A 13,922-nucleotide genomic window follows, 5' to 3' on the forward strand; every position below is an offset into this window, starting at 1 on the left:
ACCGCTTACAAGGAAATGTGGCTGAAAAGGAGTGGTTGCTCGTACAGGTTCTACTGTACATTATTTTTTATACTAGATGAAATAGTGGACTCGTGTGATAATTTCATTGAAATGCACGTGCGGGATAGTATCTATGTTTTAAAGGACAATAATAGTGTCAGTCATTATCACATTCTGATTCAACGCGTTCCAAATATAATTTTAACACAGAAATCATTGCTACGATATAACAAATTTGGGTCCTCGAAGGAATTATTAGTGAGCATAAATTCGTCTGTGTATCTGTTATCACTCGTTTCTTGAGTCAACTATATAGGAGCATAACTCGTGTTTTAATTTTACTTTCGTCACTTCCGTCTTTTGAAATCTTCATTACGCATCTATCGTAGCAATGATCCCTGTGTTAGAAACACATTTGGAACGTGTTTAACCAATTCTATCACATATGTGATAATTACTGACACAAATATTGTCCTTTAAGTCGTTCAATGGTTCAATGGTCTCGAGCAAGACATTTCTGCGTAGCTATAGTATATTGGTGTCTCGCTCTCCACCATTAAACCATTGTTTAAACTGATAAAAATTGTTCAAGTTGTTAGTAATAACGTGATATCTGTATCCTTGAGATATTGTTTATATTATAATATATATATATATATTTATTAAAAAGTTATCAAAAAGAACCCCAATTGTTGTTGGTCTACAAATATGTACTCAAGTAATGGAACACAAGTAGAGAAATGAAATAAAATGGGGTTTAACGTCCAACTGCTCCGAACTGGGCTAATGAAGACGGACATACGCCATACAGTGTGCTATGAGGGAAATTTTGCAATGTATAAACGGGACCTCGGTTTTTCGTCCCATCCGAACGACTAGACAGCTGTCCTTGCCAGCCCCCCACCCCGGTCCTGCACCACTGACAAGTGGAAACCACGTCGGAAAATCACAAATGAACTTTCTCGACCAATACAGGGACCTCCAGGCTAGCGAGCCAGCGTCTTACCCACTTAGTCACCCACTTAGTAGAATACAATGGGGTATGAAGTCTCGCCAAGACATACTGTGGGGCTTTCGAGATTACCACATTGTATGGTTACGCGTGTAGGGGGGGGGGGGGCACTTTTCGGATTGTTTTCTCTTACTGTTACCGCTTGACTACCGCAACCCTCACGAGGCGATGGATTGGCTCATTACAGAAATGTTAGCTATCGAAATCTTAGATGTATAGCCCATTGATTGGGAATATACTTAAAGTATTGGGAAATATGTTTTTTTGCCAAAACTCTTTATGTCTAGGGTGGGGTGGGAGTTATTTCAAGATGAGCCCAGTTTATGATATTTCGTGTGTGCAGCTGCCATTATGGAATACTCTTATAAGACGGTTAATGGGCGAGATTAATGCACGTGCTGAGATAGAAATGGCACAGATAGTGACAAACTTCCTATAATAATTAGCATGTTTAATTTATCGAAGGCTTATCGACCATCCCGATTTTATCAGAGTCTCAGAATAAAAGTCCGTGTACGTATGAAATTTAAACGCCAAAATATAGAAGAATGGTGTATTAACCTTGTCTCAAAATTTCAGCTCAAAATATTGAACGTCAAAACCGCTTATCTGGACACGTACTTGTTTCGTTGAGTGACCTGATAATCTATTGCCGTTCCTTTAGAGGTCTATACAGTGCTTGACCCGTGTGCTGTACTTGATAACGAAAGGTAAATTTCACATACACGTTATTTTTAAAAAATAAAGTCTGGTTTTATCCTGACACCGTATAAAACAGCTTGGGACACCGGTTCCATTTCCAGGTTTAAGTTGTCTGAAAACGTATCGGGTATATTGAGTTAGTTGTTCGGCAGGTAGAGGGTTTTAACGGCTTTTAACACAATACTAAGCAGTTTTATTTACCAAAATATAATCGAGATTGGCCCTTTAAAAGTTATGGTTAGTGTTAGGTGTGGTTACTACATATCTTGTATTCGTTTTTGTGATTGTAACAAATTATCTAACTATACCTGGGAGGAACATTATTCCTAAGGGAAGGACATCGTTCTCTCGTTAACGTGATTAATAGCCTTTGGGTTGATTTTTAATACATAATTAAAACGGAGACAAGCCGGATTCCCTTGCACATAGGTAGCACAATCGTACTTTTGCATGAAAACTGTTTTCGCTAGAAACAATCCCATTTATTCAACCCAATTTGACATTGCGTGGGATTTGTTTTCTGTGTCTCCATTAATTTGCATTAAAATGCATGCTATAACGAATATATAAATCTAATGTTACGGAGCATAACTTCTGAATCAACAGGGCTAATGAAGGTGGACGTATAAAAGGCTTACGTTGTCAGGTAACGAAAAGTCTACGATATCACCTTAGGTGGAAGTGAACGTAAAACTTTAGGAACGAACGAACGAAATGCACCTACAATCCGTTATGCGAAGAGCTGAAAAGTATAGTTTTCTTTTAACGGGGTTTACTGGCCATTGAACTGTATTTATAATAAATTTCAAAATCAATGGAAATGAAATGAAATGGTTTTTAATGTCCTGCTGTTCTGCGCAGACTGGGCTAAGGGCGAAGAAGTGAAGAGAATAAGCTGGAAACGGAGCCACGGTAACTAAGTGGGAACGAAGCTCGCTCGTTAGCTGGGAGGATGTGTGTTCGGTCCCTACATTGACCAAGAAAGTTTTATCGGGATTTTCTGACCTCGTTTCCTCTTGTCAGTGGTGCAAGACGGAGATCCTTTGGCAGTTAGAATTCGATATAAGAGTAGGCCATAGTGACCCTGACCGGGCAATTTCCTCATATCACACTGTATGACGTATGCCCGTCTTCATTAGCCCAGTCGGAGCAAAACAGTAGGCCGTTAAACCTCATATCATTTCAGTAGTTAATTTCATAACGACGAAATCGACATTACTGGATTTTTATGTGTTAGGAAATGGATAATTATATGAAACGAAATGGGGTTCAACGTCATACTTACTGCACCGACTCCGCTAATGAAGACATGCACACGGGCCACATCTTGTCCTGCAGGTAAAAGAACACTTAGAAGTTGGAACTCGATAGCGCTGTTGTCCGGGCAAAACTTCCGTCAAAGTACACTGTGTGGCGTATACCCGTCTTCGGTAGCCCAATATTTGAATTAATCGATTGGTGTCTTTTAGAAATAAATCAGATTGCAACTTCATTATATAATTTATAGTAAGCTTATCAATTAGACGAATCGTGCATCTTGAAGCTACGTTCCCAGAAAAGTATTTATCGGGTGGTTATTTCCAATTAAATTATGGTAATTTTGGTATATAGAAAGTAGAAATATCCAATCTTACTAGAAAAATTCTGGATTCCCTGGATACAAGAAAAAACTGTAAGGGTGTCCCTAATCGACAGCCCGACGATTAGGCGTGTCTGCACGCGTTGCACGCGGAGATTGAGCGCTTGATGTACATTTTGATAAACTTTATGAATAATTAGACGTACAACACTTTCTGGATAATCCGACAATCCGATATTTGTAATAAATAGTCAGCGATTAAAGACAAAATCGTCTTGTGTATGCAATGAATTCTCCTCCAACTTGCTAGGTACCGAGAGGTAAGTCACGTGACACAAACATGACCTCTTTTGATCGATTTTTTATAGCCAGGGTATTCCCCGACAATTGCAATGTTTTGAGAAGGATTTGAAGCAAAATTATGATAAATTAATTAGTTTGAATATGTTTTTAGTCCAAATATGTCACCAAATCACCCAGTTTGTACCCGGGAATGTATCTTTAAGTGTATTCATAAAAATACTTCGGCGATGAACTAGACGAATCGTGTGTCTTATATGTCCTTAAGGAAAGCTTATTAATAAATATGTAGAATAAATAAAATAATCACGAAAACGTGACAATAAAATTCCCTTCTACGATATTGCATCCAGAATCATGATTCTACCTAATTTTAATCAGATTATACATTTTAATTTTTGGTAAATATATTTAATAATTCGCAAATAAAAGTACATGTCAACCAATTAATAAATTTGATATACAGCTAATTACACGTTTTCCAAATCATACACTGCCTTGAAACGTAATTTATACTAATAGTATATGATCAGTAGCGACATTCCAGAATAAAACGAAATGGGGTTTAATGTCGTATTGTTCTGCGCCGACCGGGCTTATGAACACGGGCAAACATCATATAGTGTGCTATGGGGTAAATTTTGCCCAGACTGCGGCACTATTGCCTACTATTATTTCCAGATTCAAATGCCTGGAGTTCTTTTACGTGCACGCCAACATGTACACGGGGTCTCGTTTTTCGACTATCCGAACGACTAGACATTGTTCCTTGTAAAGCCCTTGGCCCTGCACCCGCTGACAAGGGGAAACCACGCAATCGAGAATGAATCTAGCTGCTAGCTACGCGAACTCGTCACAAGGAAACAGCTCACCCACAGATGATCCTAGTAGCAAATATTACATATGGACACACGGCACCATTAATTCCAACTCTGCTGACGAATCTAGTGCACAATTTATGTATGATCGCTCCCTCCCTGTCCTCCCCGCTCCCTTTTGATGGCGATTTTCTGCTAGGTTTTTGTATATATTCCTGACTTTGAGGCGGAAGGATACGAGGTTGGTTACATTCAAATGTAGGGTGGACAGGTGCATATTTAGTTCTATGCTACTTTCGGTTTGTGTATCTCAAGATTTCCATGGTGAACCTCATACATGCTTTAGAACAAGAGGTTGTCACATGTTGCTCCATATGTGAACATTTGCGAAGAAGTTAAAGCTGGCCAAAGAGACGAGAATTAACATTAGAGTCAATGGGGAAATTAATGGTGTGCTGTGTCCATGTTTTCCAGAGAGAGAGTAAACATACCATGCATTATTTCTATAATTTGAAATGTAACAGTTGTTGTGTGTACATGAAGAGATAATCAACGATTACTACGCTAGAAAGGACTCTACCTCCAAAATAAGCTGAAGTCCAAGATCGAAATATTCAAAAATCCGTACACATGACAAAATTTAACGGCATGTTTAGTGTCTGCTCAAAGTTTTAAAGGTTTTAGAGCTCTAAACAAACGCACCGTAAATCTCGGAATCCTTCTAAGGCGAAGAATAAACTTACGACCTTGCGGTTGCGATTTGCCATAATCCTTACAGATTAAATTCCTTCATGTTCTTACTAGGTGATTACAAGTAAACATACGAAATAATTAGATCTTTAAGGTTGTTGTAAATTGAAGCCAGAATCCTCTATATTCATCAGTAATATATACATACTCCCACCGGCACGTGTTGGTACTGTGTATGTATAAATGAATAGACAGGGCTAAACAAGGCTGGCTAACGCCATACAGTGAGTGTGCTGTGAGAGAAATGTTCCCTGCACAGCGGAACTATACTCTTATATCGAATTCCAACTGTCAAGGGGTATTTTACGTGCGCGCCAATGTGTACACGATACCTCGGTTTTTTCGTTCTATCCGAACGACTATATGTTGTCCTTTGCCAGACCCCTCGTCCCGTACCAATGACAAGGGAGAACAACGCCAGAAAATCCCGATGAAATTTTTCGGTCCACACAGGGATCGAAAATGGGACTTCCTAATTAGTGAGCCAACGCCTTACTCAGGGGGTCACCATAGCCCCCCCCCCCCATGTATATATTAGCTTTTATCAATATATATAATACCTCTAATTACACATTAAATAATTGCAGAATTGAAGCCAATTTCAGACGCGCCAATTTAAATAATTGTAAAATTGGAGCTAATGTTGGAACTACCGATTGTCAAATACTAATTTAGGTTTGTTTCAAAAGAAAATTCATCAATAAATATCTTCCATAACCAATATTTATATATATCTTCTTGCTATTGACAGAAACGCCATCAATAAATAGCTTCCAGATAAATCCAGAACCAATATTTATATATAACATCATGCTATTGACATCACAGGAAACCCATGACCCTTCAGCTACCAATTAATTGATTCTTTAAATCTAGTTCAATTAAGTAGACAAATCGTATACAAGGTTAAACGCAAACGGTAAAAAGGACAATATCCTCGTCAACAGATTAGACTACTTTAAACAGATACGAAATATAATTATAAACCAAACATAGAAAATTAGTAATGCTAGTGTTAATTTCATTTCTGCAAGACTAAACTTTTTTATCAAAATTTAGTGAATGTTTATTAAGATTTTAAAAAAAAGATCCAATTCTAAACATTCGGAATCTTTCGGCTATACAAATTTTCCAGTTACCTCGACGTGAACCTTTAATCCATTAAAGCTTGTTAACGCAATACCGTTAGTGCTGTTTATGTAAACTAGGATGAACTGCTTTACATCTGTGTGGTGGAGATTTAATAGAGTTGGTTTAAAGCATGAGTTGGTGGTTTGGGCGTTAATACTGTAGTGATTCATAGATAGAAGGAGTTTATCGTTAAAAATGAAATGCAAACTGTTTTAAAGTCCTGCTGCTCCGATTGGGCTAATGAAGACGGGCATACGTCAAGCAGTGTCCTATGAGGGAAATTTTGTCTATACAGAGGCGCTATGGCCAGCTTTTCTTTAGAATTCCAACTGACAAGGGTTCTTTTACGTGCACACCAATGTGTACAGGGGATCCTGATTTTTCTTCCAATCCGAACGACTATACGTTGTCCCTTGCCACTGTCATGTGGGGTGGGAGGCACAACGGAAAATCACGATTAACTATCTCAGTCAACTACGGGATCGAACACCAGACCTCTAGGTTAACAAGCCAACGTCTTGCTCACTGAGCCACGGTGACCCCTTTACCTTTAAAACGGCATACAGTTTTGTAATTAAATTGCCATGGGTTATATATATGAGTAGAGATATGTTCGAATCGAAAATCGTTTTAATCTAACCCAAAATAAATATCATATCGATTTTATAAATAACAAACACATATCTTATTATGTATGGATCGATCTTAATTACAATAAAATAGCAATAAAATCTATAATCGCCCAGGAGATTTCCATCAGATTGATTCGATCATTTCTTCACTAGGTCTTAAACTTAACAAACTGATTCATTTGTATAATACTCGACCCGGTTTATTTGTTCATTTCTTGATTCATTTGTATAATACTTGACCCGGTTTGTTTATTCATTTCTTGATTCATTTATATAATACATGACCCGGTTGATTTGTTTCATTTCTTTACTATGGGGGAGGGCCGAATGGTTAGCGCGTGCGTGCTGTATCATAAGGCCTTTCATGGAGTCAACTGGCGTGGTATCGATTCCCCGGTTGTACGTGACAAGGAGTTGGATCGCCTGTCCAACCTCGGGGGTTTTCTCCGTGACCTCCCGTTTCCTTCCACTCGTTAAAGCTCTATCTGTGTCATTCCTTTTATAAACGATTCCTATTTAATGCAAAGTAATGGAGGCAGATAAAAAAAGTCGCAGAAAACAAATCCTTACACAATCTCTTGGGTCTTTTGGAGCCTTTCTGTCATGCCCTATACAATCAAATGCCCCCAAATAAAAAGCAAATATTTATTCCAACAAATCCCAAGAGATGTTCATGCCTACACAATCTCGTGGATCTTTTAGAACATTTCTTTCATGACCTTTACAATCAAATCAATGACCCCAAACAAAAAGCAAATATTTATGTCTAAGGCGCCTAACTGAATTTAGAAAATAGTTTTATTTGGTTTTTGTGTCAATTTCAAAATATACACCATAAATAACCATTTTTATAAGTCTGGTTTTGTAACAATTTCAAAATATCTATCTATAATCAACCATTTCTTTTTAGACAATCGACTGGTTTTTGCTACTATTTCAAAATATACATCTATATATGTAAATCATAAACAAGTCACTTTAACATTTAAACTGGCTTGTTCGGGAAACAAAATAATAAAACTAGCCATAAAATGTATTTTTATTGGGATTTGTGATTTACATCAAGGATGGTAACATTTCCTTACTGTCAAATCACAAAGATGACATCAATAAAGTTAGACATGTGAGAGACATGAGTTAATCCTAAAATCAACTTTATGGCTAAATCCTTTCTGAAAATTAAAGTAAAGACGCCAGTTTAGACAGGATAATTTTTTCAGAATTTTTAATCGATGATACTTTAACTCGTGGAGCTCGACAATTTCCTGTCTTGTTTGCAAGTAATGGGCGATTGAAGCTGTTTCTACGTGACATCAGGATATTGCCTTAAAAGAACAAGGCCTACTGAACAAGTGTTATTTAAAAAAGATAAAATAATCGACTGGTTTCTTAATTAAGTAAATTGTGTGTGGTCGTATATTAAAATATATTCGTTGACTCTTTTAGTTTTTAGATAGAGACAAAAATGAGTGATGTGGTGGGAGGGCGGTGCCAAGGATAATCTGAATAGCAAAACTGTTAGCTTCAGTAACAGGTTTGGATATGGCTCCAGTGTTTTGATATTGAAATGCTACGTCTCGAATCTCCGTTCTCAGCCCAGTTGTAAACACAACCTGAAACTAGAATTTTTAAATTATAGTCATTTGATTAGTTACATAAATTATGTATGGTTATCATTGCTTGTGTTTTTTTTTATATCTATAACCCATTTAAAGTAGCTAAGTCTCTAACTCAATAATATCATCCGAAGTCTTCGATATTGAAAACACGAAGTATTTGTCAATTTAAATGAACATTGATGTCGTGATCTTACCGGGAAAAGATGGCCTTCAGATATCCAATATTTAAGGCAAAATAAACATTTTACATTGGTACACGAATCCATAATGCATTTCAGCGCCATTTGTAACAAGGGACTCGCAGAACGAGGCTAGATATATTCCACAAGTCATGTCCAACGGTGACGTCATATTCTTATCTGGAGAGCATGCGCGATAAATACTATATCGTTGTAGACTGGAATAACAAGACACTAGAGATTGCCATTCAATTGAGATTTCTGGCTTATTTCGCCGGACTTAACTGATTAGAAATTACAGTAAAAATAGAAACGATTGGAGGCAAATCAGTTTACATACATTCACAATGCATTATTATATGCGTTGCGACTCATTTGACTCAATGTCTATGTCCCACATATTAGGATTTAGCTCCTTTAAACTATTTATTTAAATATGTGTGTTGCTGTATTGCGGCTTGACGGCTCTCGAATATCAGACTAGTCGTTCGAATTGCTCGGAAGTTGAAATTCGAACTGTTCCTATTCGCACTGCATCGTAACTATTGACATGTTTTGAGGAACTGAGTCCCAGGCGCTACTTGCCTGGCTGTTCTTCTTATTATTGGGGGCAACGCTCTCCCGTAAACGCCTAGACTCCGCCAATTCAAGTACGATTAGCATGCAATGGGACATGATTGTGTTGTTTTTGTTACCTATCAATTGACGGTCCTTTTTAGATGACGTCACAATTAAGGCCATGATTGGTTCCTGGTCCATATAGTGCTATAAATCGTTAAATAAAGAAATGAAATAAATTTGGGTTTATCGTCCGACTTTTCTACACCAAGCTGGCTATAAGTGTTAAAGAGCATTAAACTCTAAAATATGTTAGTTATGCTACGTCCGGTTCATTGGCCGTGCCCGCGATATGCCGGGTCAAGCGCTAGTAATATTATAGCCCGTTCAGACGCTTATTTTTAAACCAATTCATAATTGCTGGGGTTTATAAGACAGCATCGTGTTGCGTTCACACGTACTATAAGCCAAACCAGTTTAACTATTCTGACCTCTTCGGTCGGAGGTTAGAGTTAACTACGCATGGGTAGCTTCATATTCTTTATTCGGTTCTTGCACGCTTTCGATAACATTGGCACTGTCTGACCCCGATATTTTCACAGGAATGTAACTTACTGCGTACTGTGCATGCTCAAAGCAAGCTGGAGCCGTTTTTTTTTAAGCCAACCCATTCAGACGGCTAAGATGAACCAGTTTAAAATAAAAAGCCTTCTCGAAGACAGGTCGCGAGCTGGGTTTTTTAAACTGCTTTATTTGCCCCACATTTGCGCCCAGAGGCTTAAGTTAAACTGGTTTAACGATCCCCGGGATTTTTAAACCAGTTCAACTTAAGCGTCTGAACGGGCTATTATATAAAGAGCACAAATAATGATAAGATGTTAAAGGACATCACACTCTGTAATCTATCATAGGTCAGTCCAATTATTTCATGTCTATCCCTATTGTATTCGGTTTTTACCACACTGTTTACTGTATATACGTTTGTGGTTGACTACAGTCTATTATAGGGACATTAGTAATATGCCAATTGTACTTGAATGTTTACATAGGGAATATGCCACAATATCACACTAATGATAAGGGTAATCTTAATGTCACAGACAGAACTGATAAAATATTAACTAAAATGTTGATTCATGTTTACTCTAAATATGGGGTGATCATTATTTTTCCATTGAAAGCACTGATTGAATGGTCCCGAAATGAAATGGGGTTTAACGTCCTACTGTTTTGCTCCGAACTGGGCTAATGAAGACGGGCATACGCCATACAGTGTACTATGAGGGACATTTTGCCCGGACAGCGGCACTACGGCCTTCTCTTATATCGAATCCCAACTGTCAAGGGATCTTTTACGTGCACGCCAAGTGTACACGAGACCTCGGTTTTTCGTCTCATCCGAATGACTAGACAGCTGTCCTTGGCATGCCCTCCGTCCTGCATCACTGAGTAGAGAGAACCACACCGGAAAATCTGGATGAACTTTCTCGGCCAATGCAGGGATCGAACACCCGACCTCCAGGCTAGCGAGCCAGCGTCTTACCAATTTAGCCACCGTGACCCCCTGGAATGGTCCCGATTCGCAAAGCAAACTATAGACCATTGACGGCAGTGTACTAATTAAGGGCATTATTCTAATTAGTAACCACGTTTGGTTTTCAATTAATGAAAAAAAAACATACGTAGTCATGCATGTGAGATGTTGTCAAACTGATTTGTGCCTGTGACCAGCCTGGCTGCTGCATTCTGTACACGCCGTAACCGTTGGATGGGGTAGTCGGGTAGTCCATGAAGCAGAGAGTTATAGTAGTCTAGGCAGGGGGTGATGTAGGCATGGACTAGCGTAGATGCATTTTCGCTAACTTCATCGCTCCCGGTGTTGGCAGAGAAAGCTCCTCGGCGTGGTTTCCCCTTATCATTGTTACAAGACAGGGGACCTGACAAGCAACAGTGTCTAGCCGTTCGGATGGGACGAAAACCAAGCTTTCAAGTGAACAATGGCGTGCGAGAGAGAGAGAGAGAGAGAGAGAGAGAGAGAGAGAGAGAGAGAAATGGGGTTTAACGTACACTCGACACAGAATAGGTCATTTCGAGAATAACATATGGATTAATTTTATTTCAATAATTCGCTTGCGTAGGGGTCTTTAGTAGTGGGAGGAAACCGGAGAACCCACGAGGCTGGACAGGCAACCATACCCCTTGTCACGTACAACCGGGGATTCGAAACCACGCCAGTTGACTCAATGGCAGGCCTTATGATACCGCGCGCATGCGCTAACCATTCAGCCACCTACTCATTCACCCATCGCCCCTCATAGTAAAGACATGAACAAATAAACCAAGCCTTATGATACAACGCGCACGTGCTAACCATTCGGCCATCCAACTCCCCGAACAATGGCGTGCACGTAGAAAGAAAAACACTTCGACAAAGAGTAGAACCTATTGCCGCTGCCCTGACACTGTATGGTTATGTTTGTCTTCATTAACCTAGTCGGTGCAGAAAAGTAGGACGTTAAACCCAATTTCAATTTTTGGGGTGAAGAAAAGCCGGAGGTTAAACCCCATTACATTTCATTGTAAAGTGAAGGATCAACACTTTAGAATGATAAACGTTATAAGATTGTCTTACCCCATATTCATTACCAGATATTTCAGAAGCTAAACATAAGTGATTGTTTTTCTGGATGGAAACAGGTTCTAAGACATTATAATGAAAGATGATTAACATGTTCTTACATATGGTGTTTGTTTTGACTTGAATGATGGGTGAGAATCTTAATTTCAAGGTGTTAATGATTAGCTTAGTTATTTCGACGGTTAACAATTACCAGACAGCTGTGCTCTGTCGGTTATGTTATATTCGATGATGAACTGTTTTAGCATTCTCCCACAAAAATATAAACCTAAACAGAGAAGGTAGACGAATATCGTGTACTCTTGTCTGTGGTATTATGTAGAGTTTGTTTATGTCTCCTAGACAGTGGTCCGATAAATTCCGGTACAGTTTCTCATTTCAGTCGTCCAGGAATTTTATTTGATGTAAACATTTAGAGTACATGTGTACCATGGAAACCCTGGTGAACAGTAGATTTCCAGATTCAGTACCCTGATCGTTTCCCTAATATTTTCAAAGAGGAGTGGATCCAATATGGGGGACATTCGCACGTCAACAATAAATCATATAGGACACTGTACATCATTAATTCCTACGCTGGTTACCCCTAATTACCTACGAATCTAGTGCAAAAACTTTTTAGTCTTTTTCCTCCGTCCCTCTGTCGGAGCGGCCCCTTTTACTGACCGCGGAGCCCGGACAGGGGGACCGGGAGCTCTCCCCCTGGAAAATTTTGAAAAATTAACCCCAAATATGCGATTTGGTGGCATACCTGATTATAATCTCTGCCAAATATTGGAGTTACGAACCATCGGCAGACGTTTCTGGCGTATCCCCACAAACAGGGTGCAGGTGACTTAATAATTAGTAAATTTGCGGGCAACAGTGTCGGGTAAATCCGATGAAATTTTCGGATGAAATTCCGAATCCCCATTGCAGGATTGCGAATTCCGGCCTACACCCAGCACACCCGGCCCAGAAAGCCTATTATACCAGCCCATTCCAGACTCCAGTGATGGCGTGGCGGCACGTTAAAGCTACCGGCCTCATACAACACATGATCATCATCGCTCCATGGCCGATCCAATACCCCCCCCCCCCCGCTATAATGTTCAGTAGAAAAAAGTTTTTTTAGAAGGAATTGGACAAGATTCTTTTTTTCATTTGGGAAAATGTTAGAGCCAGCCAGAGAGATGAAATTGAACATAGGAGTCAATGTGCAAATTTGTGTACTGCGTCTATATGCCAGTCTTCCCTTAATTATAAACAGCAAGCCGGACAAAGAATCTATGTTAAGATTCTTCGCAATCACTACGCTCTAAGTTTTATTTAGTTTTGTTTGATATAAACTTCATTATATCACAGAATGAATCGATATCATACTCAACCAGATTCATTGTAGACCCTCTGTTTTTATTTATAACATCTGAAAACGTTTATTATGAATTTATGAATCTATATCATACTCAACCAGATTCATTGTAGACCCTCTGTTTTTATTTATAACATCTGAAGACGTTTATTAAAGTAATGGCAGGACGGAGGGGCTGACAAGGAAAGCTGTCTAGTCGTTTGGATGGGACGAAAAACCGAGGTCCCGTGTACACATTGGCGTGCACGTAAAAGATCCCTTGGCAGTTGGAATTCGATATAAGAGTAGGCCGTAGTGCCGCTGTCCGGGCAAAATGTCCCTCATAGCACACTGTATGACGTATGCCCGTCTTCATTAGCCCAGGTTAGGAGCAGAACAGTAGGACGTTAAACTCCATTTCATTTCATTTCATTTATTAAAGTAATGGTGGGTCATTGGCGTTTGTCGCCATATTATCAAATTTCGCACGGCTTAATTCACGCTAGTACTGTATGTACTCAGTTTGATTATTTAACATTTTTTATTAAGAAAACAAAAGCAATATCCCGAATTGGATTTGAAACAGGCCTATCATTATATTCTCGTAGACAACAAAATGGCGGCGGGATTATTGCCTAGCGGGCAGTATAAATCGCTGAAAGTTCTATTCCACA

The sequence above is a fragment of the Patella vulgata genome, chromosome 2 (assembly GCF_932274485.2).
Source record: "Patella vulgata chromosome 2, xgPatVulg1.2, whole genome shotgun sequence".
Lineage (NCBI taxonomy): Eukaryota > Metazoa > Mollusca > Gastropoda > Patellidae > Patella > Patella vulgata.